Source organism: Equus przewalskii, chromosome 23, assembly GCF_037783145.1.
Source record: "Equus przewalskii isolate Varuska chromosome 23, EquPr2, whole genome shotgun sequence".
NCBI lineage: Eukaryota > Metazoa > Chordata > Mammalia > Perissodactyla > Equidae > Equus > Equus przewalskii.
In genome coordinates this window covers 24026745-24042445 of record NC_091853.1, presented here as the reverse complement: position 1 = coordinate 24042445, position 15701 = coordinate 24026745, and the positions used below count along the sequence as shown (strand labels likewise).

At 43.4% G+C, this 15701-nt stretch overlaps 1 protein-coding gene across 14 annotated transcripts in view; it reads left to right on the top strand.

The window, feature by feature from the left end:
• Positions 1–15701, top strand: part of HHAT (hedgehog acyltransferase) — a 309501-nt gene that overhangs the window by 125994 nt on the left and 167806 nt on the right. The gene's annotated exons all lie outside the window — the stretch shown is intronic.

The window sequence follows — 15701 nt, the reverse complement described above, 5'->3', positions numbered from 1 at the left end:
TTCTGGCTCATTCATGTGGCCTATTCAGTCTTGTATTTCATCCCTGTAGGCAGAAGAGCCAAGACGTGATAGAGGAAGAGCTCAGTGAATATTACCATGTCTAATGTTGGTATTAAAAAGGGGGTAGATAGCACATGGCATCCTGGTTTTCCATAGTAACTTATTATAGATGCTGAATTTATCTAAGCCTCCATAAATACATTTTATTTTTGGTCCCGTTTGCTTCTTGGGATTAGAAATATCATCTGGTTATTGCAAGGAATGTCAAGTAATTGCTTTGATTTGTCCTTAATTACTTCATCAAATATCATATATTTCCGGTTATAATGGCAAGGTTAGCAAAGGGACTCTCTCTAGCTAGGGGGCCAGGGAGTGGTTCTTATTTAAAAGGTGAGCCTGGTTGGAGGGCTCTGATAACTTTTGACCTACTCATAAAAGTAATTTACTCAATAAATGAGTCGGGACTCAGCTTGTCACAAGTGCATGGTGTGGACCTGGCACGGTTCCTCCGCCTGCACACTCCTTGGCGTGAATGCTTGCACTAATGCATTTCTTGGGAAGCACATTCTCCTAAAGGGCCTCTCCATTGTCAGTTGGCATCATAAAAACCATGCTCGCTCCAGGCTCCTGGCTCCTTGTCCATAACTACCAACCCTTGATTATCACAAGAGGCAGTTTAGACAGTTGAATCTATTTCACATTAAAATTGGTTGTCTTCTTATTCTTTATTATTTTAACTAATTAATTAATTCATTATTTTTGTCCAAGACCCTCAGTTGTATACAAACCACAGAGGTGGAGAGAGCATGTCTGCTAAGACCTTTGTCCTTCTTAATTAGAACTAGACTCAAATAGTCTAGACTCTGGGTTGTTGAAACACTCTCTCCTCCCTCTCAGTTACCATGTGGGCAAGAGAGTAATAGTGAAAAGTTACTCTGAGGAGGAAGCTCTGGGGTGACCCCTTGGAGTGATGTGGTTCTAAAGGGAGATGCTTACAAGGGCATGTGATGAAATAACATACATGCTCTTTCTTGGGAGTGACCAAGACTTTTATCTTCGAATCCTTTAACATGCATGGCGTAGATTTTCCCCTTCACATTTATTTTTAGTCTCTTTAAGGGTTTTCTGGTTTGCCAATTATACTTAGAAACATCTGGGCCTTCATTCTTTGTACGCAATGACCATTCCACATTAAGTAGTTGAATTTAGGAAGGAAGATTAACTCCCTCTGAGCTATAGTGCACAATTTAATGCTCAGACGTAGTTTTTTAACTGAAAAAGGGATAAAAATTATAGGTCTGTTTTTGCACTATTTGCAGATGCTCCTTCACCCTTAGGGGGGTTTACCATGTTCATTTTCAGGGTCTGGTAGCCTACACTAGTTCTGGTCCCCATTTCTCTGGTTTTTCTCTGTAAGAATGCATGCCAAGGGAAAATAAGTTTTGAATTTGTAGTTTCTATTTACATCTAATTTTATGCTAATATTTCTGGGCCATCTACTGAGGCATTGCTGCACACAGGGAATTGCTCCCTCTTCCTGGATTTAGGTCTGAGATGAATTGAGTCATGAGCAGATGTGAAAGCTGGCAATGTAAATCATTCTGCCTGGCCTTGGCAGCCACTCTCATGGTGACACAAAGGGCAGAGTGGATGGGAAGTGACAGGAAGAGATTTAAAAACAATCTCTGGAGATTGTTTAATGGTTACCTGAATTTATAGAAAATCCACGCTGAATGGGATGAGAACTGATGGTGAGAGATGAATTTTTAGTTTCCTTTTTGAAGGAGCCTTACACACCTGAACACTGTGCTGACTGATTGCTCTGTCTTTCGGTCCACTTAGCAGTAAGACTGCTAAGACTTGAAGCCAGCGCCTACTGTATCAGAGGAACCTGGGCTTTACATCATAGAACAGATGAAATTGGCTATCAGCAGAGAGATAATGTTCCCTGTAGTTCAAATTGATCATAAAAAATTACTATTCACCCAGATGGCCCAAACCTGAAAGTTAGAATCTGATGGGTTTGTTTATTCTTTTTTCCTTCTAGTTCTTCTCTTTTGTATAATTCCTGCTCAAATATTTGGAGGTATAATAAAACCCTAAGGAAGATGTGTATTCCCACTTGCATGATTTTTCTGTGGTTGTACAGACCAGAGAAATTGAAAAATTTCTGCTTAATTTTTAGGTTTCCTGTTTTAATTTAGGTAGGCCGAGATCTATAATGAGCATCTTTTGCCAGGAGTCATTAAAGATGACATTGCATGTCCGAGGTTCCAAATTAAAAATCTGATCCTGTTCTCCTGTTTTGATTTCTATCTCTGGAAGCAAAGTATGCAAAGTGATAGAATTTCCCATGGTGGCTGGTGAGTTATGGGTCAATTTCAATTATCTCATGAATCTCACACAGCTTGCCCTCTGCATTTCTTGAATTATGATCCTCTCAGGTCTTCACAGACAAACGCAGGCATCACTGCTTATCCCAGAGGGATCTGGTTGCTGTTGGTGGCTGCGGACCTTAATATATGGGGACATCTTTGGGCTGGGGATGGGGAGGAGGCTGAGCTCCTTCTTTCAGTGGGCATCAATTCATGAGCTGTTAGATCAATAGAAAAATTTAGGTTTCTAGGTGGAGAGTTGGTCCAGGCCTGTGGTAGATGATAAAAACCAGCTATACAAACTGCTGGCTTTGCATGAGTCCTGCCTTTGAATCATGTTTAACCTCAAGTTGCAGGACAGAATAGCAAGCATGGAGTTGGTGAAATACACACCATATCTCCCAGCATTGCTCGATGGAAGGCAGGAGCAACATGAACATAAAGGAGTAGAGATGGAGCAGGTGCTGTTAAGAAGAGTTTCCTTTATTTTGGAGGCAGCCTAGTAACTAAGAGCTTGCTACTTACTAATTGTGTGACTTAGGCAAATAATTAAAATGCTCTGGGCCAATCTCCTCATCTCTAAAATGGAGATAATAATGGACTTTGCCTCACAGAGTGATTTAAGGTTGATTGAGCCTGGTGGATGGTAGGTCCTCAGGAAGCATAGCTTCTTACTTTGTTTGCAGTTGGAAATGTAACAAAGCCAGAAGTGACTGAGAATCCACCGGTGGATGGTCCGAGTTGGGGAAGCAGTGGGCAGTGATGACACTGGCTGAGTAAAGGCTCCAGTTGAGCTCTGAGTCTGAGATGTGACAATTCAGAGATAAAGACTATGGTGGAAAAGTCACTGACTGTCCTCAGAGGAAGGAGCTTGATCAAGTTTCTGTTGCCTCAGTTTCCTCATCTGTTGAGTGCAAGACAGACTCTTGTCATTAGATGAAGTCCGTGCTCCCTTCCGGTTCTGTCTTGATATTAGCTCCAGTCACATTGGATGGGGATGACCACCAGTGTCCTGGTGCTAAAGGACTCCCACCCCCACCCCCATGTACTTGGGCAAGTTGTTTTATCCCTTAGGCCTCAGTTTTCTGAGGTGTTAAAATAGGGCTAATCATAGTATTTGGCTCACTGGGTTGTTGTGAGGGTTAAGTGAGATCAGATGCGAAAGCAGTGAACACAGAGCATGCACACTGTAGACACCAAAATGTTATTTGAAAATCATAATTACGGATATGAAAGTCAACTGGACATTGTTTGTTTTTTAATTTCCCAGAAAAGAAAGGCCTGATAGGGTGGGTAGTAGAAGGTGGTAGGGTGGATGATATGTGGAAGGCATGGATTTCAAAATGGAAGCAAGGGGGTCCCCACAATCTGCACCAGTGTGACCCTCCCTCACCGCTAGGGGAGTTCTGTCTGCTCACAGTTTCTAGCTACTGGACATTTCCATTACCTCACAGTTTTGAATCTCTCTTAGTCCACCCTTCTCTCTTATGATCCCATCTCAACAGGCTCAGAAAACATTTTCTTTCTTGTAACATTCATATTTCAGAATCCCCTTACCTTTTCCTCCAAACAGACTTCCATAAATCAAAGCAGAAAGAGAATATCGAGTTAAGGCAAATTTTATGAACCATCATTATGTTTTGCTTCCTGGATTTATTTTTGCTTCAAAGACAGTTCCTCTGCCCTACTCTCCATTTTCTCCCTGTGTGGAGGATGTCTTCAGTTCACATGTTACTGAGAGAACTCTGAGACTGAAGGATTTTAGAATAAGAGGCACTTTGATGCAAGGAACACAAGGGAACCTTCAACTTTAGGGGCTTTTGTGGTGGTCACCAGTCACAAGAGCCAAGATCTGGCCCCCAACTGCCTGGGTTTGAATCCTGGCTCCACTGTTCATTACCCAGCAACCTCTCTGTGCCTCAGTTTCCTTCTCTGGAAAATGGAGATGTTAAAATACACAGCTCTTGGAACTAACACCCTTTGCTTGTCATGGCAACAGTCACACTGCACAGTAACTATCTCTACTTGCTCACACCCCACCAGACTATAAGCTCTTTGAGGGCAATGCTTAGATCTTGTTCTTGTAACACTGTGTCCCCAGCACCCTCCTCAGTGCCCAGCATTTACTGGGCACTCAGGTAATCTGTGCTGAGTGGGCAAATGGCCACTCTTCTCTGAAAATTTGACCACCAGGTCTTCAGAGCAAAATTTTCGAATATCGTGATCTCAGCTGAGTGGTTTCTCTCTGTCGCATGAGCTGGCGTGTCACTGCTCTCGGTGCACCATGCTGTTACCACTGTTGATGCTCCACCTTCTTAATCTCCCCATTTTCCTCATTAAGTGTTAGTACGCGGTGCGCCAAAATATTGCGTCTGCCTGCAATTTTCTTGAGAATGCATCTGCCTTGTAAGGAATGAGGAATGTACACCTTTCTTACTTAATTACTATCATTATTTTATCAGACATTGTACAACATCCCTGATATCAGATGAGGGAGAAAGCTCCCGATGTAAAGGAAGAAAAGAGATTCCATTCAGACTTTGATATGAGAGAGGAGTTTGACAACTGTTTGTCTTTGGGGATAGGGTTTTTCTGAGGGAGGTGCTGAAAGAAGATATCCTAACCTCTTACAGTGGAAGATGAGGAACCTGGATGCAGGACTGGGAGTGGAGCCCTTCTAAAACATATCCTCACAACTAATAATAGTAAGAGGAATAATAGTAATTATCGTAACAGCAGCACTGGTAGCTGTAGCAGCGAACACATAGTGCATATGTAGTGCCAGGAACATATCTCGGGGCTTTACGTATTTAACTTATTTAATCCTCACAACACTCTTATGATGTAAGTACTGTTATCTGCACTTTACAAACAATGAAACTGAGATGTAGGGAAGTCGAGTAACTCTCCTTAAGTCACACAGCTAGTAAGTGGTGGAGCTGGGATTTGAACCCAAGCACGTAGGGCTGGATTCTGTGCTCATAATGACTACCTTTTACTGTTTCTCTGGTAAAACGGAACTGAAGTGAATTCTTCTTCTGTAGTCTGGGGTGTGAGGCTGTGTGACAGGATCTGGAACTTGGGGTACTTGAATGATGAATGATGGTGGCTTTTGTACTGACTCTCTACAAGGGGAGGTGGTGCAGGGGGTGATAGGGGAGGGGTGAGGTGGGAAGGGGGTTGGCCTCTATGCACCGAGGGATGAGGAGAAAGGGAGTCATCACTTCACCCTGAGTAACTGAGTGAGTGAGTGGGGCTGGGTCAGTGGGGCTTCTGTTCTTATGTTACGTCTCTTCTGCTACAAACAGCAGTCTGGAAAGAGCTCCTCCAATGCAGGTAGGAAAGGGGCTTCCCCTTGTGCCCACATAGAAACTTGACTTTCTTTCTCCTGCCCTTGCCCATGGCCCCTCCTGTGTCCCCTTGCCCATGGCCACCTTGATGGCTGTCCGCCTCCTCCTCCTCTGTCCTTCCTCTCACTTCAGGCTGGGTCAGAGCCTCTTTGCCAGCAAGGATGGAGAGTTGCCCCATGTCTGCGAGTCTTTAAACTTCTGGGCCCCCGGTACTATCCTATTTCTAAGTCATGCCCTCCCTTCAGCAGACTAGTGTTGCTTTTTGCCCCACCCTAGTTCTGAGCATTAAATACGAAGTGCAACTTGCTGTTTCTCTTAAATGATTATAGAGATTTTGATGTTTCAGTTTTACATTTGTGTGCAGTTGTATCTCTTTTTCTTTTCCTGTATGGTTTCTGCTTTTGGTGATAAGCTAAGGAAATCCATTTGAAATTTATTTGTTTTTGTATAAGGTAGGAATATCTAATCTGGGGATCCACAAGCTACTGAGACAGTTTTCTGCACATTCTCAAAAATCTGTTTTTCACAGACTCCCCATCATCTAGCTCGGTGCCTGGCACATGGTAGGCACTCAACAAACAGATATTTCCTGAGTCAAAGATGAATGATCCTCATACCCCCTACGCCCTTGGAGAAGAGATAAGAGAAACATTGACTTACAAGGGAGCATGGGTCTAACTTAACTTATTTCCAATGCTTAATCCTAACTAAATTTATGGTGACATAAAATGCCACCTTTTGCCATATTATCTATTTCCTATGTTGCACCTGAGACTCTTTCTGGGCCCACCCTCTGACAGTATGCACTCTAGGTTCTGGGTTTCTTGAAAATGTAAATGTTTCATTCTCTTCTGTATTGAATGTCTTACCATTAGAATCCAAGAGAAAATTTGTGTTTCTTCATTGGGTCTGGTGAAAAAAAAGAGAAGGGAGTGAGTAAAGAATATAATTCTTTATTTTCTTCATTAGAGGCTAAAAACCAGCCAACCAGTCAACCAACCAACCAACCAGAACCACCACCACAATAACAAAAAACAGAGAAAACTTTGAAGGACCTTCCTTGTTTCAGGGACTAGAAAATAAGGGAGAGGCTGCCCTCTGTTGTGCAGTGAGCTGGGAAGGAGTGAAACCCTAATCCTGGACAATCAGTGGTGCTTATGCAAAGGGAAATAAGAAGGCTAAAATCCGGAGCCTACTGAAGAAAATAAAAGGACATCATCTGGAATGGGAAATTATGCCCAAGGGGATTCTGAATAACTGAACCCCACAGAGTCTCGTCCTTGAACCTCCTGGAGCTTCCCATCCTTTGCTCTCCTCTCCGTTCCCTCTCTGTTTCATGCTATCTAATGTCTCCAGCCCTGGCCACGGAAGTCATTTTGGCCTGGTATTGGGAGGAGCAGGACCAGCTCCATTACTCATCAGTGGAGGGGAAGGGAGGCCCTTGTGTCTGTTGCCTTCAGTGAAGAATGCTCCTGGTGTCCCAGATTGCCACTCTCAGTGCATGTGCCCAGGAAAGTTGGTCTAAACCCTGGTCAGATTCCATATTACTATTACTAGTGGATTGAGGACTAGGACTCAAACAATAGTGTGCATGAGAATCATCGGAAAAGCTTATTAAGTGGCAAAATGTGAGCCCACTTCTAGATTCTGATTGAGTAGGTTGGGATAGGGCCCAGTAATTTGAACTTTTTTCAGGGAACTAGATGATTCTGGGGTCCACAGACCACATTTTGGTAAGCATTTGCAACCATCACTATTGGCCTCAGGTAGGAGTCCCTATTCCTTGACATAGCCTGCAAGGCCTTCATGATCTGGCCTCTGCTACTTTCTTTCATTCTCTGTGTTTTGAACACTTGCCATGTGATGAGGAAGAGAGATACTAATTTAAAGACTAATTACAGACTAAGGTAGAATTGCAGTGAGACAGACTCTGTGAAGGAGAGATACAAAACGCTATTAGAACCTATATAGAGAGATTTATTCTAGTCACAGAAAAGCTCCTTTGCTGAGATGTGGATTGACATGAGATCTGAAGACTGAGGGTAAAGAGTATTCTAGGCAGAGGGAACAGCATGTACAAAGGCCCTGTGGTAGACTAGCACATGGCAAGTCTCTGGACTGAAGAAGGCCATTGTGGGTAGAGTGCAGAGAGCACATGTGTGGGGGTGATTTGAGATAAGGCTGGATACAGGTGAGGTCTTCTGACCAAGGATGACCTTGTAGGCCCAGGAGGGGGTTTAGTCTTTATACAAAGACTGAGATTTGAGGATTCCAACAATTTCAGCCTGGGTGGAGGGGTTTGAGCCTGTAAAGGAGATAAAAAAGAAGGGTTGGCTAGAGCAGGCAAAAGGAAAAGTTGAGAGGATATTTTACACAAGAACAAAGAGAGTATTTCAAGAAAGGAGGAAAATGCTTCTGAGAGGTCAAGGGAGAGGAAGACTGGAAAGTGCCTTTTGGGTTTACTCAACTGGAGGTTATCACTAACCTTATCAAGAGAGCTTGTTTCAGTGGAGTAAAGGGGCTGGGGGCTAGATGGGAGGGGTTTTAATGTGAGGTGAGGAAATCCTTATTTCCTTACGTTCCTTCCCTCAACGCGGTGTTCCAGCTATAGTGGACTGTCTGCTGTCCTCCAAGGACGGCAGCTGCCTCTTCACTGAGAGCCTTTGCCCATTCTGCTCCTCTTCCTCCCATTCTCTGTTCACTCCTACTTCTGCATCTTCTACTGTCACCTCACATTGCATCTTTTCTGGCGGGCCCACCCTGGCTCCCTCAGGTTGACTTAGATACCTTTTGCTATGCTTCCATGGTGCCCTCTATACTTTTCACTATTACCATGATGTGTACAAATTGGCATTGTAATCACTTGTCACCTTACCTGTCTCTTCTGCTGCACTGTGAGCTCCTCGAAGGCAGGGCCAGCACCGTGTTCCTGTTGCATCATGTGTGCCTTTCGCATTGCTGAGCAGATAGTAGGCATTCAGTAAATATTTGTCGAATGAACAATGAATGACTGAATGAGCATATAACTCAGTGATGGCTATAATGATGTCTGTGGTAGGACCATTGTCATTTATACCCCTATCACATATGTCATTCATTGTTACTGACTATCTGAAAATATACCATTGTTATATACCTGGTAATACCCCGATCTGCTACGCATGCCCTTAGCCATACAGGATTCTTCTTTGTAGAGATAAAACATATCACTGTTCCTATCTTTCCAATACTCTCTCCATTCCTGAGGTCATTCACTTAACATATAACTGCTGAGTACGTTCCATGTGCTAAGAACAGAAGGAAATATAGAAATGTTAGTTTTGTTTGTCCTTAGGAGACATGTACTTAAATATCGAACACATGGCAGATATGACAAGGCTCAAGTGACGTATTTAGGCAGTTAAGTGTAAGCCAGGTTCCGAGGCAGGGGAGACTACTTCCAGCTGGGCTCATCAAGCAAGATGTTCTGAGTGAGTCGGCGTTAAGAGCTAGAGTCATTTCTTCATTTACCGTAGTGTCTCCTCTGAACCAGGCGCTGTTAGGTTTTGGCAGTACAGAAGTGTCTGTGATAAAATCGCAGAGCTCTAATGAGGAATGGGAAGGGAGTGGAGCAAGAGCACTCAGCAAGTGACCGCATGTGCTGGGGACTCTGCTAGTCGTTTTTGTATACGTCATGCATGGAGTGCAGTTCATGCACTCTTGTTCTGATGTTCCAAATAAATGTATTTTCTCTATTTCAAACAGCTGATCTACACTTCCTCATTGGGATATCTGGGAATGGGGCTGGAAGGGGGCATTTCAATTTTAAAAACCAATCAGTAAATATATATTGATGCCTGTGTGCCAGGCAATGCTTTAGGTCCTAGTAGTGAGAAAAAAGCAGAAAAACGTCCTACCTCCATGAAACTTGTGTAATAATAATAAGAGGAAGACAATAAGCAAAATAAGTAAACTACATAGTGTGTTAGAAATTCATAACTTCTCTAGAGAAAAATAAATCAGGTGAAGGGGATAGGGAGTGGCATGAGTTGCAGTTTCAAATCGAGCAGACAAGGAAGTTTCGCTGAGAAGTTGTCGTCTGAGCAAAAAGTTGAATGAGCTTGGGGAGTGGCCATATTGGTGGCCGAGTGAAGAGCGCTCCCAGCAGAAAGTACACTGAGTGCAAACGCGCTGAGGCAGGAGAGTGAGCCTGGGAGGTTTAAGGAACAGCAAGGCTGCCAGTGTGGTGGGGTGGAATGAGCAAGAGTGAGCGTCAGAACCTGACACCGTTTTCAGGCCTTTGGCTTTTACTTTTGCTTTACGAATTTTAAGCTCTCCTATTGGGTGCATGCTCATTTAGCAGTGTTGTACCTTCTTGGTGAAGTAACCACTTTATCATTTTATAGTGACTCTATTGTTGTTAATATTCCTTGTTCTGAGGCTTATTTTCTCTAATACTGATATAGCCACTCCAGCTTTCTTTTGATGTGTTGGCATGGCGTATCATAATTTACAGTTAATGTAATTATTGGTATGGTTGCATTTATATCTACCATCTTGGTGGTGGTTTTCTTTTTATCTTGTCTGTTATTTGTTCTTTTCTTCATGCCCTCATATATATATATATATATAACACACACACACACACATACATATATATATAGAGAGAGAGAGATGACACACACATAATATAAAATTTACCATTTTAGCCATTGTCAAGTTAAACAATATTCCCCATTCCCTCTTCCCCCAAGTCCATTTCTGGTACTATTAATTTCTTTGTGTAGACGCAAATATTCCTTTTGGTATTATAATCTCTTCTGCCTGAAGAATGTCCTTAGCTTTCTGGTCTGCTGGCAATGAATTATCTAAACTTTTATTTTTTTTTCTGACAATGTCATTATTTTGCCTTCAATTTTGGAAGATATTTTTGCTGAATATGGCATTCTTCCTTGACAGTTACTTTTTTCTTTCAGTATCTTAAAGGTGTCTCTCCATTGTCTTCTGGCTTGCATAGTGTCTGACAAGAAGCCTCATGTAATTCTTCTGTATGCTATGTTTCTGTTTTTTCTCTGGCTGCCTTCAACATTTTCTCTTTACCTTTGGTTTCAGCAGTTTGACTATGATGTGCCTAGGTGTATTTTTTCTTTTTTCTTTTTGTATTCTGTTTGGAGTTATCTAAGCTTCTTGGATCTGTGGTTTATTTTCTTTCATTAATTTTGGAAAATTCATGGGCATCTTCTCTTCAAATATTTCTTTCCTACCATTCTCTCTTTTCCTTCTGGGACTCCAATTACACATGTGTTATGCTGTCTGATATTATCCCCACAGATCTTTGATGCTTGGTTCTGGTTTTTGCCCCCTGACTCTTTTTTTCTCTTTGTGTTTCAATTTGGATATTTTCTATTGGCTTATCTTTAAGTTCATTGCTATTTTCTTCTATTGTGTCCCTTCTTCCAGATCCCAACCTGGAGTAGTAAAGGAAGATGAGGATTGACATTGGAGTTGGGCTCCATGGAGGTCATTAGTGACCTTGATGACAGCAGTCTCAGTGAAGTGGTGGGGACAAAATCTCCATTAAAGTGGGCTCAAAGGAGAACGTGGATCTGATCTTCTCCCCAGGAACCTGTGTAGGGCCTTAATGAGGGGCAGCTGGTGAACGTGGCGTGGTTAGGGCCCAGACTTCCTCTCTTCCTGACTCAGCCTCATCCCCATTCTTATTGACTAGGTGGACCCCTTTGAGTCTTGGCCAGGCTCTGGCAAGGCTGTGCACTACTTTGCAGTGGGCTTACCTTGCCATTCCCCACAGGTGTCCTTGAAGCAGGTTTACTGGCCCTCATCTTACTGCCTTCCATCAAGGGACCTTCTGGATTTCTTCTTACCATGAGGTTGCTGACAGAGGCTTGGCAGTGCCAACTAGGCTCTCTCCTTCCCTCTGCCTAACTATTTATTCCAATGTGGCGACTCTTTGTAGAGAGCAGTCCTGCAAGGTGGTCTGTCAGAGTTCCAACCAGAAAGTAAAGCCAGAGCTGCTCTGCTTGGGTTTTACCTCCACCTGTATACCGTCATGCGCTGCATAATGGTCAACGACAGACTGCGCGTATGATGATGGTCCCAGAGAATTAGTCCCGTAAGCCTAGAAGGCTATACCATCTGATTCGTGTGAGTACACTCTGTGATGTTCACACAACAGAGGAAGCACTTAACGACACATTTCCCTGAACGTAACCCTGTCATTAAGCAACACATGACTGTAATAGCCTTCCCTCTTAGGATGTCATGGGATGGGCTGATGGGGAGGGGCACAAGGACATGCTTCTAAATTCTTTCACCCTCTTCCATCTCTTCCTTTCCTTTCCCATCGTTCACTGTGTCACAAGGGACAGGTTTTCTACTTTCTCTTCTATCTTCTCTTTTGACATATTCTTCTTCTCCAGGGCAGGAAGCCTTGTGGTTGAGCTCTTGTAGGTAGAAGAGAAAAATACTCTAAGATCTGACTCAGTTAGACTTAGTTCTGAATTTGTGAGCAGTCCAACTACCAGGAAGTAGAGATTGCTTAGAACAGAATACACTATTTTAGTTTTTAAAAATTCCCTGTTAGTATTAACTAACTTATTCCTATAATAGTATTGTAGAGTAAGGATTAAAATATTATCACTGTCTCAGGACCACAGAGGTAAATAATGTGTAGAAGGTCACATAGCACATTCTAACTGCATTAAAATCTAAATACTAATTCTCTTAGCAAGAAAGTTTTAGATGCGTAAATGCATTTGCTTGTAGATGAGTATGTAAACATTCCTGTATTCAATAGCTCCATGAGTGAATAGGCTTCCTTTTCCTCTTATGCCAAGAATAAAGGCAAAAATATTTGGTATCCACTTTGTGGGTCCTGATATTTCAGACTACTTTAGCTGCAGGCACATTATGTGCTGTGTTTATTCTGATCTGCCTGTCTGTAGTAGACTTTCAAAGGTTTTTCTCTGGGTATGCTAATGGAATTCTCTGATACTATCCGATTGCTTACCTAGTGAACAAGATGAATACTCTATCTTGTACTAAGTGCTGTAAACTCTAGTTAACCTGCAAGGTAGAAGGTGAGACTAATTCTCTGCCTGTCATGCTTGGAAATTACGTTTTATTCTTTTTTTCTTTTGGTGAGGAAGCTTGGCCCTCAACTAACATCTGTTGCCAGTCTGCCTCTTTTTGCTTGAGGAAGATTGTCCCTGAGCTAACATCTGTGCCAATCCTCCTCTATTTTGTATGTGGGATGCTACCACAGCATGGCTTGATGAGCAGTGTGTAGGTCCGCGCCCAGGATCTGAACCCGTGAACCCTGGGCCACCAAAGTGGAGTGTGTGAACTTAACCACTGCGCCACCAGGCTGGCCCCATAATGTTTTATTCTTAAGCATGACATACAAAGCTGGTCGTGAAAACCTGGTCACTCCCACCTACCATTTCAGGTTCTCCTCCCTCACCTTGCGTTAGAATGGTACAGAACTAGTCCTGGTTCCTCAGTGCAGCCCGTCCAGTTCTCTCACAGACCTCCATGGTGTCGGTGCTGGCTTTCTAGTCCTGCAGGACTCATTCCTCTTCTATCAGGCAAAGTACCACTTACTCTTCAAGGCAGTCCCAGCTTTCATGTCACCCTTCCTCTCAAGCCGTGCTTCACGCCCCAGGCGGTGGGATTGCCCATTCCTCTTTGCTCTGTGGTAATTTGTATGTTCGTGTATTTTAGCACTTATACATGTTAGTGTGCAGTCATTGTGTCTCACTCACTGAGCTTTTGGAGGCCAGGGACTACCATACCGTACTTATTTTGTATTTGGTATTTGGTTTTAATAGAGCAAATGTCTGCATTTAGCAAGAGCCTTGTTATGCAGAGTGTGGTCTAAGGAACAAGAGCATCGGCCTTTCCTGGGACCTTGTTAGGAATGCAGGATCTTGGGTCCCACTCAAGACCTACTGAATCGGAATCTGCTTTTAACAAGATCTCCTAGGAGCACTGCATGTACATTAGAATTTGAGAGGCACTGGATTGGGCTAGATGGCTCCTAAGAACTCCTCCTCCTTGACATGCCGTGACTCTGCAGACTACGTGGATGGTGGCCGTGAGTGACTGTATGCTTGAGGATTCCGTATCTTACATTCACCTGGGTCACAGGGACTGGGCCCCAGAAGAGCTTCATTGGGAGTTTTTACTGATGTTCCCAGGGGTTGGGGCCACAGAGGGATTGAAGAGATAGGGGAGAATGAACTCAACCAGCTCCAAGACACGGAAGGGGCTGGAGGGTGGCTTTTTGATGAGGAGATAAGCAATGAGGCGAGCCAGACTTAGTTCGAGGCACCCAAACCAGATGGAAGCCACTAGTCTACAGTCACAGAAACCTAGGAAAAATGAATTTCCCTGTTGTCCCCAGGAGGCATTTGTCCTCCAACTTGTTTTCCACCATGTGGACTTCTCCCCTTCTCTGCCATCTTCCCTCTGTTCCCCTAGAATTGCTCCTTGTGTGCAAGAAGCCCACAGATGAGGGATTCTGCCATCTAGGAAGAAATACCCAAGAAATACCCATCCTCTGACTGTGTCCTGAAGACCACCCTCCTTGGATTTTGGAGGGCTGCCCTCCTGCTCCCCATTGCAGGGAGGGTTATGGTTCCCTGTGAAGCTATATACACAGGAGACCTGGCCCACCAGACTCTGGAAAGCAATGCCTTAGAACATGACCTTACTGTTAAAGTAGAGATGATAGATACAAGTCATCATTCCATTTCTGGGAAATGGTGCTAGCTGCAAGTACATAGAAGATTTGCTAAGAAGTTAATTAAAATATACATCATGGGTATCCTATAGGTGCCAACAGGGTTGTGATTAGTGAGTGTGTTAGCGGCAGTCAGCTGAGCTTGCTTGCTGTGTTATTATAGTCGAGGTCATTGAGCCGGGGATGGGGAGCAGCGTTGTTAGCAGGGGACTGAGGAAAATGGACTCACAGAGGCTTGGTGGCGGTAGTAGCCCAAATCCCATTATGACACATTGTCATCATAATGTAAATCTGCCTGGAAGAATATTGCTTGTCTGCTTGGCATCTGATTTAATGGGTAGCAGTAATTGTCAAGCAATATATTTCCCAGACTACTTATATTTTTGTTGCAGTTGGGGTTAGGTACCCTTCTTGCAGTCTGTGTTTTTACTGTAAAAATTGAGGGCTAGAATCTTAGGTTCCCCAGGATTTCCCAAGAGAGTTTCTACAACAGGGAGAGAGGTGGTATATCTGAGACAGGGTGTACTTCCTCTGAATAGTTGTGTGGTCACTCAATCCTATGAGACTGGTCCATCGAGAAATCTGAGGGACTGGTTTTGTAGGATATGTTTTCTGTGTTTCATTTCTGACTTGACAGCAGGTTCGATTTCCCAAAAGTCACTAACAAGATTGTCTGCCAAAATTTTGCTTTTGACTCAAAATTATTAGCAACTAAAATGTGGTCTGTGAGCTTCTCTTCCTCAAGGTTATCACTTAAGTCCTATCACTAAAGCCAAGAAACTGTGCCAGCACCTCTTGTGGGTATAAGTGGAGACATCAACTTGAGTTACCTGTGGGATTTGGCTGTGATCTTGACTCTTGGGATGGCAAAAGAGGAGGGTTAGGGCCACCTCCCAAAATCTGGTAAAATCCTTAGTATCTTGATGGTTCCAGGTCTTCTGGCTGCTGGGTCAGAGGAGAGGGGAAGGTATGAGGTGAAGTGGGGAGAGGGTTTTCTCCCACTCTATAAAAGTGCTTCCCAATGGAGCCTTGAGTGTCACAGGGGACTCAGCGTTGTTCCAGCACAACGTAAGTAGGATGGGTTCTTCCTATGACAAGAAGGTACAGGAGCTTCCCTCAAGAAATCCACACAGCTTGTCCTTGTATGAGTTTCTCATGTATGTAACTCAATCATGCTACTTCTCTGAACACAGATGGATACTTGAACTGTTGTCAGCAGGAAATGTGCCTTAAGAT